This window comes from Triturus cristatus, chromosome 4_1, assembly GCF_964204655.1.
Source record: "Triturus cristatus chromosome 4_1, aTriCri1.1, whole genome shotgun sequence".
Lineage (NCBI taxonomy): Eukaryota > Metazoa > Chordata > Amphibia > Caudata > Salamandridae > Triturus > Triturus cristatus.
Window position 1 is genome coordinate 229,413,742 of NC_140585.1, and position 27,772 is coordinate 229,441,513.

The 27,772-nt window shown below is 50.0% G+C and overlaps 1 protein-coding gene across 1 annotated transcript in view; it reads left to right on the forward strand.

The window, feature by feature from the left end:
• The window catches only part of TMEM178B (transmembrane protein 178B), a 652,763-nt gene that overhangs the window by 617,934 nt on the left and 7,057 nt on the right, over positions 1–27,772 (forward strand). The gene's annotated exons all lie outside the window — the stretch shown is intronic.

Below are 27,772 nucleotides of genomic sequence, written 5' to 3' on the forward strand. Positions count from 1 at the left end.
AGGAAGAGGCAGGATGGGAGGCCCCACACTTGCTACAGTTGTGGGAGAACCTGCATGCTTTACCCCAAGAGCAAGACCCTGCGTTGAATAACCTGCAGGTTCCGTTGAACACTGTTCTTGCTCCCTGCTTCCGGCCCCCTCCGTGACCCCCCTGAAAGGACTTCTTGGACTGGCCCTTCGCTTCCTGCTTCAGGTCCTTGGGTTTGTCACTGTTGGAAGTGCTAGGCTTGACTGTCCCTTCAACTGTGCGCTTTCCCATGTGCATGACCCAGAGCCTCACCTCCAATTGGTCCCACTCCAATTCCTGGCACATGGCCATCTTCTTTCTGAAATCGCAGTCATAGCGGTACCATCCCATCCCCCCTCTTGTCTCAGCCTCTTTTGTAATAATGCTGGCGTATTGAAATAACCCTGGCCCTTGCTCAGGGAATTTTTCCATTATCACTGCCGCCAAGATGGCGAAAGCTTGCCCCCACGTGCCAATATTCTTCTCTGGCCAAGATTGGAAACGCACTTTCTTGTCGTCGTCTTTACCCCCCATTTTCCTAGTGTCGACCCCTTCGGCCCCATGCATGAGCAGAGTGAAAATGTCAATAAACTCTCTCCTCCAAATTCCCTCTTTGGCTGCCAAAGGAACTTCCCACCCCAAACAGCATCGTCCAGAAAGCAGTGGTGCCATGTTGACCAGAGGCTTGGGTACCACTGCAGAGGGCAACTCTGCTGGACGCGTGACCGTGGAAACATCCTGAGGTGCAGTGGGCACAGTCGCCACCGGGGGCGGTACCGGGGGGGGGGGGAAATGGCCGGCGACGGAGTGGCCACCACCGCTAGTTGCTGCCCACCCGCATCTGAGGGGCTAGCCAAGGCCGATCCCCCAACCTGAGCAGGAGATGCGCTAGACGAGCTGACCCCCCCCACACCAGACTTGCATGATGGACTGGACCCCAGGTGTCCCAACAGGAAGGGCAGGAACGGCACTCCCCCCACATTGGGCGAGCTAAGCCCGCTCTGACCTCTGACATGAAGCTCCGCAAAGTGTCTGTGAGCTTACCCAGGTCTTCAGTTGTAGCATAGGCCACCGAGGGCAGGCTGCTGGCCGAGGGGGGCGCTGGTCCAGGTCCCTGGGCCGGGGGAGCAAGAAGGGGGGTTTTGCTACGAGGGGGGGGGGGCATGGCCCGGCTCTTCACTGGCAGCTGTTCTGCTGGGAAGTCTTTGACCGTGGGTTTGCGTGTCCTCTTAGACCTAGTGGGGCCTGCTTCATCACTGGGCTTGTGTTCTGTGGACGGGACCTCGCTGGCGATTCCAGAGTCCTCGGGATTATTGGCCTTCAAAAGTTCGGTGGCCCAAGCCAATCCCTTGGTCTTGGCCAGGTCAAGGAAGGCTGCGATCCACGCATCTTGGGAGATGCCTGGCTGGGTCTAATCGACTTGGGACCTCTGCGAGAAAAGCGGTGGGGATCCCTGACTATCCATCCTGTCTCCTGCTAATGCCTCACAATTTACGCCCAGGGGGAAAAGGGACGGATCGCAGGTGCCGGTCGGAACGAGCTTCAGAGTCACTGCTGCATGCGTGTCTCCCCTATGCGTGTCTCCCCTATCTGCGCTGATCGTCTCAATAAGACCTGCTTGACCTTGTCTCCAAACATTCGATCCCTTACTTCTCCTCTAGGGACCTGCGAAGTGTGTCAGCAGCGTAGGTAGATGAAACGAACACGGGAACGACAGGACAGCGGGCGGCTCACAACCCTCAAGACGGCGTGCACGGTGACAAAGAGGTTGCCAACATGGTGGGGGAGGGACATATACCCTCCCCCAAGACCAAGACGCCCAGGAAGTGATGCCCCTTGCGTCACGACCAGGCAGGAAGTAGGGGGGACTCCAACCGGAGTCCCTGCCCCCAACGGCATTTTGTATTCTGGGACTTTAAGCCCATGAATAAAGTGTTAAGGCTAAAAGAGAAGCTCTACAATGCAATATGATATTGTCTGAAAAGCAAGGAATGACTGATGTGTCATAGTGTGCTTGACAGACTAGGGAAATGCTAAATAAAATTTTGCCTAACATTTTGCCTTTTTCTGGGGGATTAAACAGTTCAGTGGGTGATAGGGCAGCGATAGCCTTTCAAATGAAAATAGGAATATTTATCTGCTTATGAGATAACATTAACACTTCTTAGGAGGAACACGCAGTGGCAAAGTCAATAGGTTTTGCCTAGGTGAGAGCAATTAGCTTTGGCAATGTCTTTTAGCTATGTTGCACAGCAACATGGCTGCTGTTCAGCATGACTAAAAGTTAGTGGCATGGCATAGAGTGGCATAGAGGAGAGTGGAGTAGAGTGGCCTAGAGTGGAGTGGTGTAGAGTGGTGCGGAGTGGCATAGAGTAGCGCAGAGTGGGCTGGAGTGGCATAGAGAAGACCAGCATGGAGAGGTGCAAAGAAAAATGGATTGGCGTAGAGTAGTGTGTGGCGTGGAGTGGCTTAGAGAAGAGTGGAGCGGCATAGAGTGGAGTGGCCTAGAGTAGAGTAGAGTGGCATAGAGTAGAGTGGTGTGCAGTCGTGTAGAATGGCATAGAGTAGTGGCTTAGAGTGGAGTGGTGTACAGTGTCATAGAGTAGAATGGCATAGAGTAGAGTAGCATAGAGTAGAGTAGCATAGAGTGGGGTGGCATGGGGTAGAGTGGCATGGAGTAGAGTGGCACAGACTGGAGTGGTGGTAATTGGTGCTAAATATAGTGGTGTAGAGTGGAGTGACATAGAGTAGAGTGGCGTAGAGTGGAGTGGTGCTGTGTGGCATTGAATAGAGTGGCATAGAACAGAGTAGCTTAGAGTCGAGTAGAGGCGTAGAGTACGGTGTCATAGAGTGGAGTGGCATAGAGTGAAGTGGCATGGAGTACAGTGGTGTGGAGTAGAGTGGCATAGAGTGAAGTGGTATAGATTGCAGTAGAGTAGAGTAGTATAAAATAGAGTGGAGTGGTGTAGAGTAGAGTGGCGAGCATAGTGGAGTGGCATATAGTAGGCTGGAGTGGTGTCACGTAGAGTTGTGTATAGTAGAGTGTTGAAGAGTTGAGTGGAGTGACATTCTGCAGAGTGGAGTGGCGTAGAGTGGAGTATTGCAGAGTAGAGTGGAGTAGAATGTAGTGGCATAGAGTACAGCGAAGCACCGTAATTTAAAGTTGGATTGATTAGAGTGGCATAACATGGGCTGGTGTCGACTAGAGTGGTGTGAAGTAGAGTGGAGTGGCGTTGATTGGCATAAACTGGTGCAGAGTAGAGTGGCATACAGTAGAATGGCACAGAGAAGAGTGACGTAAAGTGAAGTGGAATAGAGGGCCTTAGAGTGGCATTTTGTGGAGGGGAGTGGCGTAGAGTAGAGTGGCATAAAATAGTATAGCGTGGTGTGAAGTGGTGTAGAGTGAAATAGAGTGGTGGCACAGAGTGAAGTGGCATAGAGTGGCGTGAAGTAGAGTGGTGTAGAGTAGAGTGGCAAAGTGTGGCGTAGAGTAGCGTAGCGCATATCGGCATAGAGTAGAGTGGCGTGGAGTACAGTAGAGTGGCGTGGAGTACAGTGGAGTGGCATAGAGTGTCATAGAGTAGAGTGGTGTAGACTAGAGTGGCGTAGATTGGAGTTGCATAGAGTGCCATAGAGTGACATTGTGTGGAGTGGTATAGAATGGAGTGGAGTAGCATAGAGTAGAGTGGCGTAGAGTAGTACAGTTGGAGATATAACTAACTAAAGTCGCAAAAGAGACAGAAGGTAGGGTGAAAGCAACATAGATAAGAAGTCATGTGCCTGTACTAAAAATAGGGAAGCTCATTGCATGTCCAGGAGCAATACTGAAACACTTATAAAATTAAAAAAATAGTGCTTGGCAAAAGGATGAGGATGAACGCATGTACTTGGTCCATGCTCAAGGGAGGAGCTAACACAATAAAGGAAGGGGAGCCCAGGGTGAGCTAAGCAATGAAAAGATTGCAAATGAGAGTTACAATGAAAACAACCAATGGTATGCTGTGGGCGGTTTGTAAGCCCACTGAATTGTAAACAATATGTCTCACTGTGTGGCGAGACCTAAGAATGGCAATCTAAAAAGACATGGTTTACAGAACAACACCCGCAGGAGAGACACTATGAAAGGAAAAACAATGTGCTGATACCTCGCTTCACGTGTGCCTGCCTGTCACCCTGCCCTGAAATAGTGCTGCAGGTGCTGTCCCTTGAGGTTCGCCAAAGTTAATGACTTCCATACTATGTGAAGAATATTGGACAGAGACTCGTCCTTCGCCTGTTGAATTCTAATCCTTGCTGTTTTTTATCTGTGTTTTTTGTACCCGTTAGAAATAGGATTTCTGGTTGGCTAAGGCTTGCGCCAAAGCCAGGCAGAAACCACAACTCTAGTCAGGGCAAGAGAGTTACACGCCAAAGATAACCCCTGCTCACCCACTTGGTAGCTTGGCACGAGCAGTCAGGCTTATCTCGGAGGCAATGTGTAAAGCGTTTACGCAACACATACACAGCAACAACATACTAGGCACACCACAAAAGGAACTCCACACATGGTTATATCAAAAATAGCCTTTGTATTATCATAAAACACATTAGAATAGTAATCACACAATATACACTGTGCCACCTGGCACTAGGCAATATTTACAGGGGATTATATACACATGACAGGGCCACTTGGACCACTGTCAGAACCATCACAAAGTGAACTTAGTAAATGTAGAACATATAATAAGCGTAGAACACAACCAGTAATTACTGGCAAACACTATACTCAGCATCATCCTGTAACACAAACCATATTATGTACAGTATCAGATCAGGCGCAAAATACATTATATGCCAACTTCATAAGCCTAAACATATAAGACCCTAACCTCCTAATCATAACTCACATTAGGGGCATAACTCACAGTAAAGGATAACCCCACAAGCATAAACCACAATATGCAAAACCTCATAACATAAACCACAGTAGAGGCATAAATCACGGTGCATAAAACACAGTACATGAATCACATTTCCTGCGCACCACATAAATCACATTAGGGCCTGGCGCCCTATCAACCCAACAGTCCCCCTGACCAACTGGCCTCCTCAGAGGACTCCAATGCACTATGTCCAAAAGTGTCAGGACGGCTGCCAATGCAGCAGAATCCACAAGTGCGCAATTGCGCTGGGGCAAAGGAGTGTACTTCACTCCTGTCTCACTAAAGATGCCCCCAAAGAAATGGTGGCCTAAACGTAGCAGCTGACGCTAATTGCCGTGCAGCTGGGATGAATTGTAGACCTTGGCACTCACTGTGCCCTCTGGGTGGGTCCCCACTGGGACTCTGTGAAACGGAAATGTGGCCCACATTGCAGTTGCCAGCTACAGCGGCGCAACGGAGGATTACACAAAGATGCCCTGCTCTGGTGCTCTCTAAACACATATGCCCCAAACGTTGCAGCTGCCCTCTATCAGGCGAGGCTGCTGGAAACAAATAAAGAGCCAGTAAGGGCACCACTGTGCCCTCTGGACCCCCACGGCTCTGTGAGCCAAGAACTGCCCCCATCGTTGCAGCTGCCCGTGCTGGTGCGGCGCAGCTGTAGGAATGACCTACTGGAAAGGGCACTGGCTCTATAAATCAAATTCGCCCCCAAGTTGGAGCGGCCCGCAATGGGGGGACCGCTCAGGCACCAACAGTGTGCACCCTGAGCCCCACTCACCGGGACTCTCGGGCCGCTGTTCTTCGGTTCGGGACATCCACCTTTTGCCCTGCCTGCACCGGAACTTTCCTCGTGGTGCGGGCGGCAGGCAACAGGAGAGCCCCCCCCCCTCGGGGACTCCTCTCCCTCTCCTCTTTGCCTTAGACGCGCAGGGCTCCCCCACTCTCACGGGAGTCCCTCACAGACTTCCAGCAGCCCATAGGAGGCCCCGCCCACAACCAGGCAAGCCCACCTGACTTCTGGGTCCGTCTCAGCAGCGGCCTCAGAGAAGATTTCTTTAGCAGCCTGGGCCGCGGCCATGATCTCTCCAGATTGTGGGGTGGGCACCCGCAAATAAAATAAAACATCAACGGGGTGGGCATGCGCACTTGATATCAAAATAAGCGGGGTGGGCACCCGCAAAAAATAAGCATAAAGTGGGGTAAGTCCCGTTCGCTCTCAGCAATTCGGGGGGATCCCTATGCTGGGGGATTCCCTCAGAAACCATGTGCAGCTTGGCGCTGCGGAGCTCCAGCGCTCCTCTGGGAAAATTTAAATATAAGCGCTCGCAGGGTGCCAGTTATCCAAACAAGTCCATGGAGATCAAGGGGGCAATGCAGGACCTAGGGAGGCAAGCCCTCATGGCAGTTCCTCCTGGGCCCCAGCAGCAGCACACCCCACCAGGATCAGGAACAAGCACCAGCACAAAACTGAAAGATGGGGTCACAGCCCCTTTACTTATACCACTTCTTTCCTTTGTCTGCAGTGTAAGGCATGGGGGGAACCAGATGCAACTGGTTCAGGGGGGAATTGGAGCACTTTGTTTACCAAGCTCCTCTTCCACTTTGTCAGGTGGGAGCTAGGTGATCAGACACACCACAGGGGGCGGAGCCAGCATTGTCCAGGCTGGGCACAGTCCTATTCAGAGTCAGGGGATTACTACTCCCACTACTCCCAATGCAGATGTCCCATTCAACCTAGTGCTGACTCACCCTGCCCCTCCTGGAGCCACACACACCTCTCAGCCCATGTCACTCAAAAGCCAGACATACAATTCACATCAGGTAGGCAGGCACATAGCACACAGTAATGCCAACTTCTAAAAGTGGCTTTCTAAAATAGTCATAATAAATCCGCGCACACCATTGCACAGCATTTATTCTCACAATTTCATACATACTAAACTCGACCACACTGTTCCTCACATCCCAGGAATTACCACTGACCCACTGATCAGGGAATCCCAAATGCATTTTCTATGGGAGGGCAGGCCAACCTTACCAAAGGTGCACAGAGAGCGCACACACTTTACACTGGACCACAGTGCTAAAGTGCCCAGAGGCCTAAAACCACCAACGGCAGGTCACAGAAAAGGCAAAAAGTTTAGGGGTGAACCTGCCAAAAGGGCCAAGTCCAACAGTACCTAACTTAGCTCTTTGAAGTAACTGGAAGGATACACAAAACACTATATAAAACTCTAAAGAAATATCACTTTCGAATTCTCTCAGATGGCATGTACCTGAAATAACAAAAACATTTGGCTGTGCCAACAAAATAACACTATCCATAAAACACATACAACCAAACATATACACAAAAGTATATTATTTAACCCGTTCACACTACTAAAGACCCATGCAAACTATTAGAAAACAGAATCTGATCTGTGGATGAATTCTCGACAGCAGGGAGTGAAGGTACCCGAACTGTAACTGTGATGCGAGGCCATAGGAATGACAAAACGGTGCTGTATAAATGTCTCTGACATAACATAAAATGCAATATTATGGGTAATTGAGTCCACCACCAGACCTTTTCTATGGGAGTATGAGATAGTCAGTGGCAGTCGGAAAGATCGAGACCCAGGTTGGGAAAGGTCCCTTATTCCAAGACATAGCGGTTAAAGACGTGAACGGCTACACGTATGTCAAATTGAACATGCAGCCCAGCCTTATGAGTACCTTAAGGGAGAAGCCAGCTGTCTATACAATGTACAGGATGCAACACTGTGCCTCTTGTCAGAGAACTTCCTAAACGTGATTGCATTTGAAGTTAGGGCCCTCCAACATCCTTAGTAGAAGAGGGATTTTACATGTCAGCCTGCAGCTGGAGGGAGCCACAAGGTAAGTGCCAGTATTTTACAATCCTGTTAGTAGTTAACAGTAAGCCCCTGAGGGTTGAGTCAGAAGGGTAAGTTTATTCTAGACCTCGAAAAACGAGGGACACAATTTAGGCATTTGTTAATGTTTGGAATTTGATAAAACTCGAATCATAGCTGGAGGTTACCAGGGCAGGTCTGGACCTCTGAGAGGGCCTGGCAGTGATGGAGACTTGGGCCCTTTAGAACAAGTACGAAGGAGAGGTGTCTATGACGTACATGGATTGATTTATTTCATTCATTAAAGCATCAGCTGTGAAGCTCTAGACTAGACTACCAAGATGAGGTTTACACAAGAGACAAAAGTCTTTGACATAGAATATTTCATAATAATTGAAGATTTTTCACTGCCTCATTATTGGCCAATCCCGCAATGTGTGCCTTGTGAATGTTGGCAAGCACTCTATGTCAGTTGCCTTCTTGAGACATTTCAAAACATGCCCATGTTTTGTGTGGGTGTGTGTGCACATGCTCATAGCCACGTTCTTGTCTGCATATGGAAGTGTTTGTGTGTACGTTCATGCGTTTGCATGCATTTGTGTGTACAGTTCTCCATGAACGTTTGTAGTTGTACAAATCTATGCTGTTTGTGCCTCCAATCCATATGTTTGTTTGTGCAAATAAAAATGATTTATGATTTCTGTACGGTCTCTGGGGATGTGCCTGCTTCTCTACATGCATGTGTTTGTGTATGTTCCTATGTTTATGACTGTGCCTCGCTTTCTCTCATCCAGTCCCTGAATGCCTCCATGCTTGTACTGGCAACTCTTTCTTGCGCTATTGACTCTTACAGTCAGTTTCTGTTTAAATGTTAGTCTGCCTCTCTATGTGGAGAAGTGTGGCTCAATGATTAGAGCGGCAGACCCTGATGCAGACGTCTAGCCCGGGACCAGGATTCAATTCCCCACCTCGGCGGGTCTTGGGCTCAAAAATTCCACGGACATGATAATTCTCGCCTCGGTGCCTATTCCAATCATGGAGTCCCACTCTACAACTCTGGGCAATAGCTTGCTTAATCTCCACAACGGCCCCACAACACTAAGGATGCCTGGCCTCCACCTTGGGGGTGCCCAGGAGTGGACACCTCACAGGGAAAGCCTGGATGGGTTCCACAGCGGTATTCGTACAAGCGCCTTGAGACCCTTGCGGGTGAGTAGTGCGCTATACAAGTATCAATTTACATTTACATTTATGTGTAGGGGGTGTGCTTTGCAGAATCTGTGCATTTGTCTTTACACTTGTGTGCCTACACATGCATGCCTTTCAATGTCAGTCTCTCTTCCTATATGTCTGTAAGTATTGGTACCATGTGTTTTGGAACTGTGGATCTATGGAGGGTAGCGGATGGAAACAGGTAACACATCGACCCTGAAAAATGTGTGACTAAGGGAGACGTTCCCACCACTACCCTGGTTTCAGACTGATGCAATGAAGCTCGGGCTCTTCCCAAGATAAGAGGGAAAGTCAAAGGAGAAAAGTAAGAAAAATATCCCCATACCAGTACCTGAAAAATAAGGTTCTGTACATAACGGAGGGTAATAAGGAGCCCAAAGAAGTACAAGGGGTCCTAATCCTGAAGAAGGCCGGTAGACCTGACATGGGCACAAGGAGGGCAGAAACTTGTTGATAATCTAACACTATATGGAAGGGGATACGGTGACTAAACAGAAAATACAGCCCCAAGATACTGATTTTAACCCTGCAAGGCAAAGTTAAGAATAAAGATTATTTGAACATTATCCTCGGTAGTTTTAATAATTGTTTTTGTGTTGAGAGGATCCCGATCCCAGTTGGGATAGAGGATGTGACTCAATCCCCTCAATTGTTTTTTAAACAAATTTTTTTTTCACTCCATCAAATGACGCTGTTGTGCGTATTGATGTTGATGCGGTCCTACGAAGAAGCATGACACCAGTGTGTGAGGGCAGTATTAAAAACCAGATGGTCTTTCCAAAACGTAAAATGAGCGACACCCAGGGACAGATTGGTCCCACCGAATTCCCCCTTTCCCTTTTCTTTGTATGTGTTTTGGAACTGTGGCCCAATTTAATAAGACATTGTGCCACCTAAAAGCGACGTAAAACAGCATGCGATATTTACTATCAAGTGTAAAATATGTTTTGCACTGTGAAGGTGCTTTTTTCTCAACATGAAAACCACTTTGTGCTCCTTTGCATCACTTTCCATCAAGGGAGTGTTACTGGGGCAGATCAGCTTTGGCTTTTGGCTTTTAATGACTCCACATTCCTGTGTGTGTGTGTGTCTGTGCATGTGTGTATGTTTGTGCATATGTATGTTACTGTCTACACGTCTGCATGCATAACCTTTAAATCCGGATTAGCTGTGTTGGCTATGTGTGTTTTTAGTCTATATTTTGAAGACTGTGGTGTGTGTGCCACTGACGTTGTGACAATGTGTATATCTGTGTGTCGTCATGTCCTCTATGACAACTCTCTACAGCATCCCCACATTTTTAAATCCAGCCAAGTGTACCACACTATAAAGGATATCAATGAGTTTACACTTAGGTTGTTTTATGACTAACTGGACCCCATAGTTGACCAGAACAGCAATCTTCTGATCTCCCTCCCATACAAGGTTGAGACCACAGGGTGATATTATCTTAACGTAGTGGGACGGACTGGCCGATGATGCAGCATGCTACAAAATAGTGAGTGAGACCTTTTCCACCGAGATCTATATATTGTGTCATACTAACTGACAAATAGCACAGCAATGTCTTTGTGTCCCTGATAAAACACAGGGTAGTGATCCCTGCCATACCAGTTGTGTGTTAAGTGTTATGTTATGGAGGATGTATGGCAAGTAGACCCCTAGCTCTTTCTTGGTGTGACCCCACAAAGGGGGGGTAGTTAGGTGGTACGAAGTTCCTGATGTTGATCCCTTGTCCCGGGGCAGATGCGTAGGGTTTCCGATGGCAGCCTCACTCCTCTGGTGACATTAAGGAAGAGGTAACACTCCCTGCTAGTTCTGGTGAACCCCTTTGGCATACGGGTTCAAAGTATCTCTACTGGGCAACCTAGAGAAACTGCTTATAACTCATTTGCAACCCATTGTTGACAGCCTACAAACTATTGAAATTAGACTGGAGAAAGTCGAATCTTTACTGGGTAGCAAAGGGGTTATATCTTCGAGTCCTACGAAGTTACCAGGACAGTATTCCAATGTGTCTGTTCCCCAGGTATCATCCCCTATCCTACCCCCACTACAGACAGTACAACAGGGTGAGAGTAGTGTGATGAATGTGACAAATAATTGTGCAGCGAAAACCACTACTTCTATACCAACCCAGTTAAAAAAGAACAGTTTATGTCAGGGAGGGACTATTCCATCAACTGGGGTTGTTAATTGTGACAGAAGGAGTCGATGCCCGGCTTTAGTGGCAAATATGCACGATTCTCTTTCTGTCAACATTCCACCCGAAGCTGTCCCTCTTTCAGTGGTGCTTGCTGGTGTCCCTATCTTGAAAGGCGAGGCTACAGAGGGATATTCTCTATTAAAAAACAAGGTTATTCACTGGTTAGGACATAATCGTCCCCTTCCACACTATATTAATGGAGAAATCTTACATGTCAGGCGTTTACCATGGTTAGGCAACACACCGAAAAACATCAGCGGAGATATCATTCTGGTCAATTTTAGGGATTCTAGGGCTGTTAATTATATTCTAAACGGGCATACTGACTTTGGGAGGTCCGCCATTAGTATTTGGGAACTAACATATTTTTTTCCTAGACCTAGGTTAGCTTCCACATTTAACTTTGGGGCCTCAATAAGGGCTCAACCCAATGTATCGATCCCAATGAGAAATCGTTTTGAGGTCCTAGCTGACCTCGAAGAGGTAGATTGACTTGATAATAACCAGGTCATGCCACCAAGAGCTGCTGAGCCTGCTGAGCCATCGTCTGATCCTTCCTCTTTTAGCTATATGTCACCAAACCATGAAAAGGAGGTAATTATAGATATTTGTTCTAAACAAACCTATGATCCCCCACCATCCGATATTTGCCCCAATAATGTACAGGGGACCAGGGGAGTTTATTGTCTTGGAATATTGCTGGCCTGAACTCCAAACTGGAATCAGAAGATTGGATTGGTTTTGTTAACAACTACGACCTTTGCCACTTTCACCAGTTCCGCGATGGACAGTAGATATCATAGCCCTTAACACTTTATGCTATGAAAAGGGCCTTAGAGCTCTAAATGGTAGGACTATTGGTGATAGAGACGGGTCAAGCACATTTGACAATGGCAGACATAACTCCAGGATTGATTATGTGATCTGCAGTCTAAAACTATGGCCCTCGATTTGTGATATGGAGGTTGTGAAGAGGATAGAGAGCGATCACAATCCTTTGTGTGTTACCCATAAATGGTGGCTTTATACCACCTTATCGTCTGGTCTTTTTGCGACTGCCCCCCCCCGGGCCGTCCCCACAAACGATATGCGGAGATTAAGGTGGGAAAAGGTAGCTATTAACCAACAGGCCATTGCAGAGATTAACTCTCGGGTGGACACCGCAATATCGGATATAAAACTTTTTAATTCACTTGGGACTGGCTTAGGAGAGGTAGAAGGTTTACACAACTCTCTCTTTTGTCAAATTAAGGAGTACTTTGTCAAACCTGTAAAAAATAAAGCTAATAGAGCCCCCAAGCCAGCCAAATGGTATAACGAACAATGTAGAAAATCACGATTAACCCTGGGCGAAGCCATCAAGGGGGGGCAATCTATTCTAATTCAGGCCGCAAGAAAGAATTATAAAACAAGTATATCAAAGGCCAAAAAAGATTGGGATGAACATCACTGGACGGAGCTAAAGGCAGCCAGTGATAGTAGGGATTCCCGGTTATTTTGGCATATTGTTAGATGGGGTAAAACAGGTCTTCCAGGGCCCCCAAATAACAATGTGCCTGAAGAGGAATGGATAAAAATTTTTAAAAATCAGTATGCCGCCCCAAATAATAATAGTGTTAGCACGGCCGAGGACCTCAGGTTCGACCTTCCCAAAGTGAATCTCTTCGATATAGATGAAATCATGACGGCCCTGAACACGGTCGCCCGCGGCCGTGCGCCTGGTCTCGACGGTGTCCCAGCAGACTTATTTGTAAATGATAAGGACCGCTGGTGTCAGTATATTCTCCTCCTTATCAACGCTATTGCCCTCGGTGCTACGGTCCCAAAATCTTGGCAGGGTGCAGTCATTATCCCAATTTTCAAGAAAGGCGATCGATCCCTGCCAGGCAATTATAGGCCAATAAGCCTTATTGATACCATCCAGAAGGTCGTGTGATTGTCAACAGGCTCCTGGAATGGGTGGATGAGACCAATGCTCTCTCACAATTCCAGGCTGGCTTCCGACGGTCCACAAGTACGGTGGACCAGGCATTTCGCTTTACTCTAATTCAATGGAAGACGGTGACGCTGGGCAAAGGCAGCTTGTATGCTGCCTTTGTCGATCTACGGGCGGCATTTGACCTCGTTCCCCGTTCCAAGCTCTGGCTGGTATTAAATAAACAGGGACTTCCAAGCGATTTATTGTCTTTGATTATGAGATTGCACGAATCTAACTATGCCAGAATCCAGTGGGGAGGACACGGCTCGGTAACCTCGGACTTTCCTGTTGAAAGGGGAGTGCGGCAGGGTTGCTCGATGGCTCCTGTTCTTTTCACCCTATACATTAATGATGTTGTAGCCCGAATGACTTCTGCCCAAGTGGACGCCCCTTTCTTAGCTGGGACCAAAATTCCCATTTTAATGTTCGCTGATGACACGCTCATCCTATCTAAGACTCCAAGTGGACTCCAGCGTGCCTTATCCATTTTTGACGAATTCTGTAGGGAATATGGATTAGAAATTAACACTGCCAAAACAAAGTTAATGACATTCAATCCTCACTGTAGCTTTAAAACAAAAATAATTTTAAATGATCGCCCGTTGGGAGTAGTAAACACTTTCACATATTTGGGCATGCATATTTCTACTGAGCAAAATTGGCGACATCACACCGATTTAGCTACACTTAGGCACAGACAATTGGCAGGTGCTATTTCCTCAGAACATAGAAAATCACTGACCAAACCTATAAAACCAGTCTTACAGGTGTACGAAGCTAAAGCTATAGGATCCGCCTTATATGGTGCAGAGCTTTGGGGCTTTGAGAAGGTTGCTGCCCTTCAAATTTCAGAAAATAAATGTTTAAGGGCAATAACAGGTCTACCTAAAAGTACCCCATTGTTGCCTCTTAATTATGATCTGGGTAGAAAAGCAATCTCGGACCTGGCACAACTGCGCCCTATTCTGTATTGGCGCAGGATATGGACAACTCCTGCCCTCTCTCACTATGTAGAGGGTTTTCTAGATATCATAAGGTCAGATGTCTTCCATAAAATAGATTGGCTAAAGGCACTTAGGACATCTCTGTGTAATCTTGGCTTGCGCACACTTTGGGATGATCCGGCGGGAGCATCTTTTCCATCTAAAATTGCTTTAAAGAACATATATTGGGAGTCGGCTGCAAGACGGAACTGGAGCAGTTCGTGTGCTGGTTCCATGACTGCAGACTTTCTTGAGGTTAAGATGTATCCCTGTCTGGAACCATATTGGGACATCATAACGAGGCCCCTGGAAAGAAAGCTCCTTTTCCAATTGAGAGTAGGCGCTCTTCCCCTCAAATCTTTGACATCTAAGTGGGCAGGGGGTTTATGTGATGGATGTCCTGCCTGCGGTGCAGACAGGGAGACTATTGGACACTTTTTATTCGTCTGCAGGTTTTACGCGGCTCCAAGGCGTTACTGGTTGTCTCCGATGTGCAAAAATTTAGGAACAACTAGTGGCAGTGTGGCCTTGCGTATAATACGTACTAATACTTTGCCATGGATCACAGTGGCCACTGCAAAATATTTAGGCTGGGCGTGGACAATCAGACAGAGATTGCTAGTCATTTGACTACTCTCGTGATTTAGGAGAGACTGCTAGTCCTTTGATTATTCTCTCTAATGTTTTATCTTTTTTAAAAAAAACCTTTTTAACTCTTTATTCTTGATGAACTATATGTTATGGTGATGTACATGACATATGTATGCTTTGTATATACTCATTCAATTTAATTCCTTTTTATTCTGTATGAATTTTTTATTGTAATGTTCTTGCTTTTATGAATAATATTCGAATAAAGCATACTTTGACTTGACTTGACTTGACTAGCTTACAATCTACCAGCCCTTTAACAACGCCCATGCACACCTAGTGGTGAGAGCCCTGCAGAACTTCAGACACACTAATCACCACTTGAACCACACTGAGAAGAACAACGGGAACCAATTCAGGTTGCTCAAGTTGTAAAAGCTTTTGTGACTGTTGCGTAACAAACACAACCTCAAACACGCGGCACGGATTCAGGTAGCATTAGCCTGCTGGAGACACTGCAGGCAGTACTCTTCAGAGACGTCCACAATGGTCTAATTTAGGCATTGGGTAGAAGAGGTGAGTGCATAGACACCAGAGGGGGCTTAAGAGCATGGACTGGGTCCTGCCAGGCTGGAGGTAGTCTACTGCAGGTCAGCACCGTCAGACTGCCAGGTCCTGTAGTCATCTTGGTAACACCGTAAGAAGAACACCATCAGATACTGCATTGTAGGTGTAGTGTCCTGCGAGACACGTTCTAGTGTCTCACAGGAAACTGTAATCACAGCCACTCCCTTGAGGGCTGGACACACTACACCCCCACACCCATCCATCACGGGTGCCACGAGTGACGTGTCCCCGTCAATAAAAGGGCCCGGGTGCACGTGCTCGCAGGCAGTTATCGTACCATGATACCGCCTGCCTGTGTCGGTCTGTGTCTCTCTATGTGAGCCTGAGGCCCAACTTTACACTGGCGACGAGGCGGGCAACCTACCCCACGTGTCCATCACTCCACGCTCTCTCGTCCCTTGTGGGGGTGAAATATGCGCTACTGCCCACGGCGGCAGTGTGGGTCAGACTCCACGTCGTAACACAGCCCCGCCTGGGGGGACAAGAACACGGATGGTGGATATCTCCAAACCACATCGGATCAGAGGGTAAAGTAGTAGACAATCACCCCGACAACGGCAGCCACCAGCACACCGTCGAAAACGTGAGACACCACCACGCCTATGATATGGCCACCGCAGTGCCCCGACATGGACAGCCGCGCCCAGGGAGACCAGCGAATTTCACGACATAGCAACCGTGAGTAACCCCGCTACCCTAGAGCGTGAGGCAGCTCTGCTGGTGGCAGTCCTGCACTCTGCCGCAATAAAGAGAGGCGCCGCGACGGCCCCGGGCACCCGCAGACCCTGCGAGAGTTGCCAGACGTCAGGGTAACTGAGTCTACGCCGTGCCGATGGTGTTGACCAGCTGGACAAGGCCCGCAGGAAGCACACCCTCATCTACAGTGTGTGGCCAAGGCACACCCAGGGCGTGAGCGTGCTAGCTGCCCGACAGCGTGGGGAAGAGGATACCGGCCCAGCAGCTACGCATACTCCTCCCGCAAGTGACCTGCGCACCAGTGCAGTGCGGAGCCGCCACAATCCCCTGAGGCATCAAGAAGACCCCGTCCGCCAGGCGCTCCCGCCCCCAGCATCAAGTAAGGCTGCATCAACCACGCGGAAACACCCGCACTGTGTGGTCTGCCTGCCCCGCTGACACGCGCTGCCCTGTGCGACTACACGTAGCCCCGAGGGAATGTGCCATCATAGTCCAGCAAGTACCGCCAGCAGCGTGAGGACGGTGTACCTATCTGCAAGCACGGGCACATCTATCGTAAGGCTGTCTCCCGCTGTGCCTCCCTCCCGGTCAGCAAACCCCCAGCTAGCTGCTCGCGGCAGTAAACAGGGGAAGGAAACACCCACCTTGCCCCAGCGGGTCTCCGCACAACGCACCTCCCCGCCGGCCTCCAGACGCCCGTGGGAGCGGCTCAGCAAGCAACGTTTGGCATCTTCATGAAGCAGTGCGCCACCTGGTGGCCGGACGACGCACCACATCAGTACAACTGATCGGCATTCCCCGCGTGAGCTCGCAGCTCTGAGAGTGAAGGTAACCATCCATGAGGAGGGCCCACAGCACCACCTAGCTGCCGCGTCATGCACCACACCATGCAAAGAGACTGCCACGGGCATGCGCAAGCCTGAGCAAGAAGGGGCCTTAACGCTGAAGACATAGTGTGACCACACACACCTGAGGTTTCAATCAGAGACCACAAAATCTGCCACCAGCCCAAGTCTGCATGCAACGGGTGCGCACCGTCTCTCTCGCCACCTCCCAGAGCCAGCACACAAGGCTGATCAAGGTGGGGCTGCACAGAAATGCCCAGGACCCCCTCCCTGTCTTCCCAGCTCCTCCACAGGGGCCACCGACAGGCAGTCACCACACAGAGCTACACACCTCGTCCAGGTACCAAAGTCTGCAGAAATCAGGGCGGGCCATCGCGACGAACCACCGCGCCACGTGGTAGGTCCCCAGACGCCACACGCTGAGGGACGGGCTGAGTGCCTGGCCAGAGCAACTAACCAGCGGTACCCCACGACCATTAAACAGCACCAGCGACCGGAAGTGAAGCTCGGACACCCCACTGCCCTGTCAGAAGTAGCAGTCCGGCACATTAGCTGCCCACCACGACCATTGGCTGCAGACCTGTGAACAGCAAAGCAGCACTGTACCCCACGGACCAGCTGCACCAGGGCGCCGCACAGCGCTCTGCTAACCAACTGGCAACAGCAGTCAGCGGGTCTCCGAGTGTGCCCCGCCATCACCAGGACGACTGCCTGCTCACACCCAACAGCTAAGGCGGGCTATATCAGGCACAGCAAGAAGTGCCCACAGAAAAGTCGGCTCATAGAGCAGCCCTGGGTACCCCGTAAATGTGAACAGCCAAGACGCCTTTGAGGACAGCGGAGTCTCCAGGTAGCTGCCACACTCAAGAGATCCCAAGACACCCCAGGCTGCACCAGCGCAAACCGGCCCAATAGAGGCATGAGCACTGCCCACCACATCTGCCAATTACAGCGAGAGATTGGCAAGCCTCGCCAAGAGCTGCAAGAAACTCGGAGTTATGCAGGGACAGCCACCACCAGCAAGGGGGAAAGACCAATCAGACTGCAACGCTTTGAGGTCGCTGTCCCCACATCAACAGCACAAGACAAGACTGGTGGAGAACACGTACCACACGTGGCTACTCAACGCCACCGACAGCGCAGGGATCGCGTCACTTGCTCCTCCCGGTGTACAGGCACACCACGTGCCAGAAAAGCATCTAAGAAGAAGACGGAGCACGCAAAGGGAGAAGCACACAGGAAGCCGCGCCAGTGAACCTGACTGCACCGACAGGCATCCAGGAGATAGACATCTCCACAAAGAAGCACGGCTGAACGCAGGAAGGAGAGCATCCACGTCTCCACTGCCCCAGCGAAGCCCCGCAGGGGGCCGAAAGCAATAGTGTCCTCCTCAACACTGCCTCAAGATGGAGTCGGCGGTGACCCACGACAGGCAAGAGAGGAGTCGCACCCGCAGCGGCCCGAAAGCAACACAGTGTCCTCCTCAACACTGCCTCAAGATGGAGTCGGCGGTGACCCACGACAGGCAAGAGAGGAGTCGCACCCACAGCGGCCCGAAAGCAACACAGTGTCCTCCTCAACATTGCCTGAAGATGGAGTCGGCGGTGACCCACGACAGGCAAGAGAGGAGTCGCACCCGCAGCGGCCCGAAAGCAACACAGTGTCCTCCTCAACACTGCCTCAAGATGGAGTCGGCGGTGACCCACGACAGGCAAGAGAGGAGTCGCACCCGCAGCGGCCCGAAAGCAACACAGTGTCCTCCTCAACACTGCCTCAAGATGGAGTCGGCGGTGACCCACGACAGGCAAGAGAGGAGTCGTACCCGCAGCGGCCCGAAAGCAACACAGTGTCCTCCTCAACACTGCCTCAAGATGGAGTCGGCGGTGACCCACGACAGGCAAGAGATAAGTCGCACACACCACGTGGCAGGCCGCCACATCAACAAGTGCTCCAACGCCAGCAACACGCGACTGGACGTCACATTGCCCAGCAAGCAAGGAGCGCGCCGGAGCGAAGGCAGAAGCCGGCGCCATGATAGCGCCGCCTCGAGGTCCAAGCGCAACGCCCTCGAAGAAAGGAGAGTGACAGCCCTGTCACCCTGAGAACCGGAAGACACAGGTAGACTGAACAGGCCAGCAAAAGGAGAAGACCGAGGACTCACAGCAAGCCAAGAGCTCACCCTGACACATCCGACAGCCACCAAGGCGGACCACCGTCCCTGGACACAGCCTCACAGGAGAACCGAATGTAAGCCTCAGCAGTCGCGGACCGTGTCTCCAGGTGAAAGGCCGCTCCCCAAGTGTCGGCAGTCCAAGTCAAGTGGCATCCCTGCTCCTGTCCGCAGATGCCACGGGTGAAGATCTGCTCTGAGTGTCCGTCCTCACACCGCCTCAAGATGGAGTCGGCAGTGGCCCCAAGTGGCCCCAAGCCAGGCAAGAGAGGATCAACACACTCTACGTGTTAAGCCGCCACAGACATTCAACATCAGCAAGGCGGAGGCACGTGGCTGCCCAGGTCCATCCTGACATCCGAACTCTCTCAGCAAGCCACCACCACCTGTCATTCCGACTCACCAGATGGCTGGCAGCCATCACCACACCAGCCATCAGCACGTGCGTCAAACACCACTCCCCGAGTACCGATGGACTGGAATCCAAAACCGTTGCCACACAAGCCGACTAAACGGAATCAAAAGCCACCTGTGAACCTGGCCTACACCGGAACAGCGACAGCGAGTGCAAGTCTTGACCAAGACTCATCCACCCGTGAGGGTTGTGCGCACGACCAAGCAACGGCTCCTCGGCGGTCCTGCAGCTGCCTGCAGACGGCACACAAGCAGCGGCTCCAGCGCAGCCTTCTTACAGTCGAGCAGCAACCCTGACGACGGGCCTCCCCAGGCAGGAGAGTGAGGAGAGACATTGCCCCACCGACAGGGTACCGGTCACAGCAAAGCGGTTCAACAGGGACAGTCGGTCCAGCAACACCTTTGTCAATCCTCATGTGAGACTCCATCCATGGTCATGACGCAGCACACTAAAAATAACTGTTAGAACCCACCACAGACCATCACCGACGTCAGTCAAGATGAAGCCAGGCAAGACAGCAAGACATGGCATTGTCAGTGAACGGACGGTATGCAGCGGACGTCTCCAAGCCAGTGGTCGTGTCCTGAGTCCCTCAGGTTAAACTACGGGTGCCTGCCGAGGAGGTCCTGCTGCAAGCCAAGTTCGCCAGCCCACGTCTGATGTTGTCCTGCCACCTGACTCGAGAAGCTGATGGACCCTGTGGTATTTAGTGAACTGGGTGTTTTCTTCCCCACAGGTTGGACTGACACTTTTTGTCCTTCAATAAAGTTGGGGAGGAATGTAGTGTCCTGAGAGACACGTTCTAGTGTCTCACAGGAAACTGTAATCACAGCCACTCCCTTGAGGGCCGGACACACTGCACCCCCACACCCATCCATCACGGGTGCCATGAGTGACGTTGTCGCGTCGCTTCTGCTGCAAGGATCATCACAACACCGAGTAAGTAGGTATTTCTTTATTGTGCATTATCTGCAGCCAGCATGCTGCTCGTCCTATCTCCTTCCCTGCTTCCTGTGTTCTGCCCCCTGGCTTCCCCTGACCGGAACTGGTGTCCGGTGACCTGTCCTGCCCCTCGCCCTCTCACAGGTCCTAGTGTCCATTCCTCAGGACACTACATCTCCCCCCTTTGTCACAAAGACGTTACGACAGTAGCATTAGTTAGTAATCAGAAGTGGGACAGTTTGTTTGGTAGAGTCTGTTGCAAGATGTGAAGGTGTCGATGGATGTGACTCGTGAGGTGCTGCCTAGAGCGGCATCTCACATTTCTTCTATTAGTCTCTTTGGTCTCACAATGTCTCTTCTCGGCCTCGTCACGAGTCCTTGGCCTTCCTTTGGCCTGGTGGCTTCTGCTGCACCTGCTCCATTGCACTCCCTTTTTGTTGTCTCTTCGATGCCTGTCACTTGCTCTACGTCCTTTTCTTCTTTTAGGCCTTTGAAATGTGAGCTGTTTCTTGTTATTCGTCGGCTGTCTGATTCTGCTGTTATCATTGTTCCTTTCACTTGTGTTATCGTCAACGGGTCTTGGGCGAATGGACTGTCTGACTTCCGTTGTTGTCTCTGTCGGACTACTACAGTATCTCCTTCATGGAGGTGTGATTTGATGGCATGTCGTCTGCCCTCAGCATATTCTTTCATTTTTCTCTTAGCCGCCTCATCTTTTGTTGCCACGCTCTCGTGCCCTGGTGCGGTCAGTCCTTCTACCTGCGGCAGCCTCGTTCTGCTTGTCCTCCCTAGTACTAGCTCCGCCGGGCATTTCCCTGTAGACCCATGAGGCGTGTTTCTGTAGTCTCTCAGTATTTGGCATAGTGCTTGGCCCAGGGAAATCTGTGACAGCTTCGCCCTCTGAACTGCCTTCTTGATGTTTCCCATGAATCTTTCGACCATGCCGTTTGCTTGCGGCCATAGTGGTGTTATCTTCCTGTGCTGTATTCCGAGGTAGGCCATGAACCTTCGGAATTCCTCTCCTGAGAACGGAGGACCATTATCAGTTTTCAATGTCTCTGGCGAGCCCCATGCTGTGAATATGTCGTCCAGAACAGGTAATGTTGCAGCTGCTGACGTTGAGGAGACTGATCTCACGATGGGGAATCTGGAGTATTCATCTATTATGACCAGTAGGTAGGTTCCCACGTCTAGAGGTCCAAAGAAATCGGCAGCCATTGTTGTCCATACAGCCCTTGGCAGTTCCGACATGTGTAATGGTTCTTGTCTTGCAGGCGGACCTGTCATTTGACAGAGGTGACAAGCCGCAATCGTATCTTCGACTAGACGGTCTAACCCGGGGAACCACGCTTTTTCTCTCAACAGCTTCTTTGTCGCCACAATGCCCCCGTGTGACTCGTGTGCAATGCTGACCACTTGGCGCCGTAGTGAGCTTGGAATGACTATCCTGGTGCCCCGCATTACTATTCCACTATTTGTCTCTGATAGCTCCCCGCTTATTTTCTGTAGAGCCAGCATCTCCTCCTTGTTTACTCCTCCCTTCCATGTGCAGTTGTTGTTGACATGTCTCCACCTTTGCCGTCTCATCATTTCTCTGGCCGCTCGGAGAGTGTCATCTTTTTCCGTTTCTCTCTCTATTTCTGTTAGCGTCACTGGTGCAGGCGTGCTTTGCTTTAACACGAAGTTTAAGTATTCTTCTGCCATTGAGGCCTTTTTTTCAGCATGCGGTAGTGGATGCCGTGACATGTAGTCAGCTGGATTATGTTCTTTCCCTGGTTTGTGAACAATTTTGAAATCATAATCCATTAGTCTGATGCCCCAGCGCTCGATGCGGGGTGGCATCTTTGCCGCTGGATTGCCGTAAATTGATACTAGTGCTTGGTGGTCTGTGATGATGGTGAACGGCTTCCCGTACACGAACATGTGGTAATGCTCGCATGCCCATACCACTGCCAAGCTTTCTTTCTCCGGCTGGGAGTATGCCTTCTCAATGTCTGTCAGGCTTTTGCTGGCGTATGAGACAATCTTCCTTGATGACTCCTTTCCTGGCAAGTGTTGTGCTAATATTGCACCTAGCCCCACTGGGCTGACATCGACCGTCAGCTCGGTGCAGAGCAGAGGGTCGAAGTATGCGAGGTGCTCCACAGTCATCACGGCCTTCCTGATCTCTTTAAACGATTCATTGCATTGTTGAGACCAGACAAATTTCTGGCCTTGTTTTGTTAGTTCTCTTAGCGGCGTGCTCACCGTAGCAAAGTCTTGTATGTATCTGGCACAGTAGCTTGCCAGGCCTAGGAATGATCTTATTTCTGCCACATCTGACGGTGGCTTTGTGTTCTTCAGCGTCTCCACTTTGCTGGGATCAGGCCTCATCCCTTTTTTCAAGAATATGTGCCCGAAGAATATCAGTTCTGTTCTCCCTAGCTCACATTTTTCTCCATTCAATGTTAGCCCGGCCTGCTTTAGTTGTTTGCACACTTGCCTTAGGGCGCCATCGTGTTCTTCGTCCGATTTCCCAAACACTAGGATGTCGTCACTGTAGTTAAAGCTGTTGTGCACTGGTCGTATCACCTGTCTTATTGTCTCCTGAAATATTTCAGCCGCTGAGGAGATACCAAAACTGAGTCTTTTGTATCTGAATAGTCATAGGTGCGTGGAGAATGTCGTTATGCACCTTGACTGTGGGTCCAGCTCTAGTTGGTGATATCCTTTGCACAGATCTAGCTTTGAGAATCGGCACGCCCCTGTCAGCCGGCTGATCATGTCGTTCAGATGAGGTCCCGGACGACGTTCCCTCGATATTGCGGTGTTCGGTATTCTCATGTCCACACAGATCCGTATTTTGGACGTGTTCTTCTTCGGGACTGCCACAATCGGTGATACCCATGGTGTCGGCCCGTCTGCAGGCTCAATTATGTCTTGCTGCAGTAGGTTGTTTATTTCTTCTTCCACTTGCGGTTGTAGATGGATCGGCACTCTCCTGTGATGCTGTGCCACTGGTCTCACAGTTTCGTTTATGTGTAGGGTGATCTGTTTGTCTTTTAGCTTCCCCAGCCCTTGCAGTATTTCTTGATATTCTTGCAGTATGTTCTCTTTTTCGGTCATGTGATATGTCATAGCCAGCAGCCCCATGACTTGTGCCGTGACGTTGCTCAGCAGGCAGGGTGCTGGGATGTCCCCTTTCAGCACGTGTATCTCTTCTTGGCACGTCATGTCCTGATATGTCAGAGTTTCTGTGAACTTGCCCATGTTTTCGACCGGTGTCTTCGATCCCCACGTGAACACGTCTACTTTTGATGGCGATAACGTTGGCTTTATTCTCATCTTCATGTACTCTGACATGCACATTATGTTGCATGTTGCGCCACTGTCTAGCACGAATTTTGTTCTGTGGCGCCCAACTTCAATGTCTACTGTGGCCGTCTTTTTTATTTGCTGCTTCTCCACCAGCTGGATGTGTTCCTGATGTCTTCCTTCTTTTGGTGTGTCGGACATGAGGTATAGCCGCGCTTCCCTCCTGGCCGCCGTCTGTTCGTCCGACTCTTCAGACGAGCATCTCTCCACTGTCTCCATGTGTCGGCGTGTCTTGTGCCCATCGTCCTTGGTCTGGCTGTTCGTCCCCTCTCGTTCCTGAATTGCCGGCTCATGCAGGTGCTTGCGAAATGGTTGTCCCCGTTGCATTTTCTGCATTTCTGGCCCATTGCTGGGCAGGTGCCAATGTGTGGGAATTCAAGGCCGCATCTGTAGCATGTGACCGCTTGTTTCCTGGGATGTTGTTGCTCCCTGTTGTCGTTCCTTTTAAAATTTTCCGTCATCCGATGTGCCATCGCTGATCCTTTTTCTTTGCCTATTTGTATTTGTTTGGCATGTTCCGTGGCCCGTGCTTCTGTGCGGGCCATCGTCAGTATTTTCTCAAGAGTTGTTGGTTCTTTTAGAATGCGTGCCCTGAACTCTACTGACAGACACCCTACGATGAGACGCGTTTGTTTTGCTTCTTCATTGTTCAATTTTTCGAATTCGCAGTATGTCACCAACATCCGCAATCTTGTCGCAAAGTCATCCATGCTCTCTTCTAGTTGTTGGCATGCTGTATGGAACGTGTACCTTTCAAAATCGATGTTGCGTTGGGGGTCGAATTTCTCCGTGAGGCACGCTTTTGCGCCTTTGTAATCCGCCGTTTTTTCACTCGGCAGTGTCATCATTAAGTCTTCTATCTCGTCCCCCGCAAGGTTAACCAGCAGATCTAGTTGTTTGCTCTCTGCGACGTCCGTTGCGCGCATGTAGCGTTCGAATTGTCGTAGCCATCTCTCCCATCTGATGCCTGCTTGCGGTTCCGATATATTGAATGGAAGTGGCCTGCGGAACACAGCTTGTGTGCTCCTTGTCTCTTCGTCACCCATATCCTTCCTTTATTTTATTTTATTTATTTCTTTCTTTTCCTTTCCTCTTCTTCCTTGTTCCTCTAGTGCTATTTTCTTTCTTTGGCACCTTTTTCTTTTGTTTCTCCTTTAATTTAGACCTTTTTCAGCCTATTTTCCTTTTTGCCTCACTTTAAAATGGCCTCCCGGCCTTCCTGTGCTGCTATTGGCCCAATTTGTCTGACTCCAAGATGGCCGCCGCACTCTCGCGCGATTTCGCGCTGTCCGGGACTTTGCCTGACCCTTCAAAATGGCCGCCATCTATCTTGGACGCTGATTGGCCCGATTTGCCTGATTCTAAAATGGCCGCCTCCTTTCGCGAGAGTTCGTTGAAACTCACGCACGGGAGGGTCTTAATCTCTTTTCTCGGCTGCCTCGTCAATTTCAGTTTCGCGCTGCTCTTACTTGCATTAGCAGCGCCGGGGTGGGCTCCCGCAACGATGTTCTTTCTGCTGGGCACTTCGGACCAGGGTGTGGGCTCCTGGCTCCGACTTTATTTCCGCGACCGGGTGGGCTCCGACAGTCGCCGCGATGCGTGGATTTCGATCCCGCCTCGTCGCCAGTTGTCGCGTCGCTTCTGCTGCAAGGATCACCACAACACCGAGTAAGTAGGTATTTCTTTATTGTGCATTATCTGCAGCCAGCATGCTGCTCGTCCTATCTCCTTCCCTGCTTCCTGTGTTCTGCCCCCTGGCTTCCCCTGACCGGAACTGGTGTCCGGTGACCTATCCTGCCCCTCGCCCTCTCACAGGTCCTAGTGTCCATTCCTCAGGACACTACAGATGTGGCCCTGTCAATAAAAGGGCCCGGGTGCACGTGCTCGCGGGCAGTTATCGTACCATGATACCGCCTGCCTGTGTCGGTCTGTGTCTCTCTATGTGGGCCTGAGGCCCAACTTTACAGTAGGGTGCTTAATACAAATGTGACAAGAAATGCGTCCTGTGCAAAACCATAAATTAATTATGTACTGCCAAAAAGTACTGGAAGTTCAGGCCAAGCAACGAGTGTGGTGAATAAACGGAAACAGTTTTATCTCTTCATGATTTACTTCTTTAGATGTGTGTGCAGACCATCATGATCTTTTTGCTGATGTCTATCCATGTGTATTGTGTCTTGCATGTGTGTAGGTTTGTGTGTTTTCGTCTCTCTTTATTTGTATTGAGTGAAAGTGTATAGTTTCTGCCTGGTGGTGTGTGTTAGAGAAACGGCACACATATCCATACATGTCAAAAAATACGATTCTGGCGGGAAGCTTCCGATTTCTGAAGCCATAGATGGCTTCATTTTTACCTGTCTCTCACTTGATATGGCTTCTTCTTCAACAGAAGTCAGTGGGGAAAATACATTCCCCGATTTGTTTTTGCGAAACCTCCCACTTTCCTAAAATGTTGGCATGAATGCATGCATATGTGCTCTCGTGGACCCGTGCGTGTGTCTGCATACGTGTGTGTGCACGTTTTAGGCCCGGCCTATGCGTGATGTGTTGTGCTCTGAGTGTATGTGATTGCCGAGGCTCTGTGTTTACAGCTTGCCTCAGCGTCGGTTCCGGTACATGGCCGCCTCTGCCGGCTGTTTCCTTGGGGACCGCGCAGTGTGTTTTAATGAGGTCATTTGCATGCGCCGTGCGTCTTTACGCCTCCCTAACGGGCCATGGAGCAGAGAGTCTGCGAGGTGCTGCGCGCAGCCGCCGCCCCGTGCAGCTCGTGCCCAGCAAGAGGTCCGTAGCCAGCCCACCAGCCCCTACACGTTCACCACGGCCGGAGAGAGCACTATATAAGCCACCGCCAGTATTTCCATTGGATGCCGTGTCCAGTTTCATGCGCCTTTCCCATAGCAACTACTGCTGAGCTCAGCCTCACCGTGCAGGCCAACGAGCTCACAGAAGCCTTCACCAGCACGGTGCACCCACCTCACGTGCCACCCCAAAACTTGAGCCGTGATGACGAGTTGAGGGGTTATTTATCGCCACTGATAAATAACTATATCATGGGGTAGTTATTTATCAGGTGTAATAAATAGCAACTACCAGTTCATGGGAAATAGCAAGCGGATTTTGGTGTTAATAGCACAAAAATCCACATGATATGGTAAATACCATATGTTTTCTTCAGTTACGTTTTGGCAGTTTTTACCTGCTGGAATTTAACCAAGATTCAGTTATTTAACGCATCCGATAATTCACAGCCCAGTCTGCATCTCTTTAGGCTAACACATGATCAAGGCTTTCACCTTGGTATAATCAGAATAATGCTGCCGAGGATCTCAATCCATCTGGCTACTGGGACCACCCCTCTCTTCCCAGATTCTACCCCCAGAGTTATTGCACCTCACCTCTGCTCATGCTCCGCACCTTGACAGGTATGCCAAGTACAACAAAGAGAAAACTCCATGCCTCCTTAGTCTGTGCTGGCCTCATGTAGATTCAAGGGATCCCCTATTCTTGTGCAATACAGTCAGGCTCGTAACAAGTGCACTGTCCAGTCTATCACAATGCAGGGTACTCGGAGAATGTACCCTCTTCCCTGTGGCTTGTTGCCTAATATGTGTTATTTCCCATGGTTCTTCTGTCAGCCATTTTACCTGTATCCGTGTATCTCCTATACTCGGTAAATGTAGAAAAAGGCCTTCATTACCCGAGGCCAGGTGTTTGACGTGGAGATGGAGTGGGGAACAATGTGGAGTGGTGAACAAATGCCAGGCTACAAATAATCACAGACATGTCTCCTTTTTGTGTCAAAAGTTCTCCCTTGAATAGTTGCTACAAACAAGATCTGCACCTTTGCCTGGCCATACCATTTGTTCGTCATGTTTGTTGGGGGAGGAGTCAAGGAAAAAGCACAGGAAAAATTGCTAATTGTTACTTTGTTCTCTTTATCCGCAG